The sequence below is a fragment of the Parus major genome, chromosome 28 (assembly GCF_001522545.3).
Source record: "Parus major isolate Abel chromosome 28, Parus_major1.1, whole genome shotgun sequence".
Taxonomy (NCBI): Eukaryota; Metazoa; Chordata; class Aves; order Passeriformes; family Paridae; genus Parus; species Parus major.
In genome coordinates this window covers 1050914-1053108 of record NC_031797.1, presented here as the reverse complement: position 1 = coordinate 1053108, position 2195 = coordinate 1050914, and positions in this window count along the sequence as shown.

Genomic DNA, 2195 nt, shown 5'->3' with positions numbered 1-2195 from the left:
CCCTGGTTTTGCCTTGTTCCCATGGGTGAGGGATGTGTTCCCATGGCTTGGAGTTCTTTGGGGAGCCTGAAGCTGGGGGTCTGTGGTGTCCATCCCTCTGAGGACTCTGGGGTCCCTGAGCTGTCAGTCAGTGGTGACAGTCCCCTTTACACAGCCCCAGTGGTAGAGGTGTGCCCAGCAGGTGAGATGAGATCCTGAAAGGAGAAAAACATTTAAAATCCCAGCTGTGTGCACAGGCAGCACTGCAGGGAGTGTATAGACCTTGGATTTGTTTGAGGATTGTTCAGCTCCTTGTTCTTCAGACAGCATTCCCAGTGATGGATTTATTGCTAATTAACCCTAGGATTAGTGTATAACTGATTTAATTGCTATATTTCTCTTGCTACAAGAGCAAGAAACACACTCTTGAAAATACCTTCTGCATTCTTGGGCAAGTCTCTGTTAAAATTCAAATAATTACTGTTCAAGTGGCATGGGTGATCTTTCTAATGTTTAATATCCTAGCATTGCCTCTCTTCTAACAGTTAATTATTTTCATAATGAGCTATGAATGCCACATATGTTAGAGGAACAAATTAAAAAACAATTACCTGACAGAGAGGGAACAAGCTTCCCCTTCCAAACCTGGAGAGGGCACAGAGGTAGCTTTGGATTTACAAGCATCAGAGAAGCTCTGGGTTGATGATGTAGCTTTGAAACAGCCCCTAAGAAAAGGGAGGCTTTGCATTCCTGTCCTTGTTGTGGTACCCCCACTTCACTTCCCTGGTGGAATGTGCAAGTGGAGATGGGACAGGGTTTTTTACTGCAGCCACCTCAGCACAGTGAGCCTGCAACATCCCTTGTTGGTCTCTTCTCCTGGAAGAGCCTCTGCTGGGGCTCCTGGCTTGGGAATTCCATGGCCAATCCTGCTCTGGAATAAGCTCCTCAGCTAGCTCTGGGAGTGTGGAGTAAGAAGCTTCAAAGCACAGATTCCTGCAGAATCAGGAGTCCTTCTGTTGGGTTATCCTGCTGCTTCCTTCTGTGCCTGACAACAACTGATTTTGGTGATTTTTTTGGATTATCTGCTCGTCCTAGGGCCACACAGAGTCTGGCAGCTGAATCCACTTTCAGCTGCTGGTTATACCTGCAAATACCTCACCTTGGCAGTGTTCCCAGAGGAACACTGCTATATTTTCCCTTCAGCTCAAGAGTTCATTTCTACCCAAACATTTCACGCAGTCCTAGGAGAGAGTAAATGTTTCCCTTGCACAAACCCGTGCCAGCTGCCAGTGAAAACTGATTTTCTACCTCTTGATACAGTCAGCTCGAGGTCCAGAGGACATTTCAGGGATCCTCTTCCACATCCAAGCCCACAGCTCCACTTACTCCCAGCTCTGCCACTTCATTGTTAAAAGATACCACTGAAGGTTTCACCGTGCTTCAGTTTCCCCTTTGCACTCCAAAGCTCCATGTCAGTACAAGTTTTTTGTTCCAACAGTATCAGTTGAGCTGGATTGTGAGGTTTGGGGTGTTTTTATTAAAAAAAACAGGGAAGTGCATTTATGGAAAATAGTGTGGGTTTGATCACTAACGGGAATTGGAAGTTTTCCATCTCTTTTGTGCAAGACTGCAGAAAATAACAGCAATGGCCGAGCGAGACATTTCCTACCTGTGAGCCCACAGGAGACAACATAAACCACCACACCCGGTACCTGGGGAGCTGGAATGCCTTCAGGGCAAAGCTCAGCATTGATCAAATTAAAGACACCACCTTCACCCTCACGGATCTTAAACCTTTTTAAACAAAGCAAATGGAAACCGGCACCTACAGGCGCACCTGGATCTTGGAAATTTCCAGTTTCTAAGCCTGGACAATTTGCAGCCCATTGTGGGGGTGTGGGCTTCCCTCTCATCCATGGCACGTCACATCCTTAATCACTAGTACCTAACTATGTGATGTTTAACAATGGTCAGTCCTGGTTCCTGCCCTGGGATGGGGCAGCCCTGGATGCAGGGACAGACTGGGAATGAGAGGCTGGAGAGCAGCGCCCTGGCAAGGGACCTGGGGGTCCTGGTTGGTGGCAAGTTGGATCTGAGTCACCAGTGAGTCCTGGCAGCCCAAAGGGCCACCAGGCCCAGGGAGGGATTGTCCCGCTCTGCTCTGCACTGGGGCAGCCTCACCTCCAGTGCTGGGGGCACTTGGGGCACCACAAGAT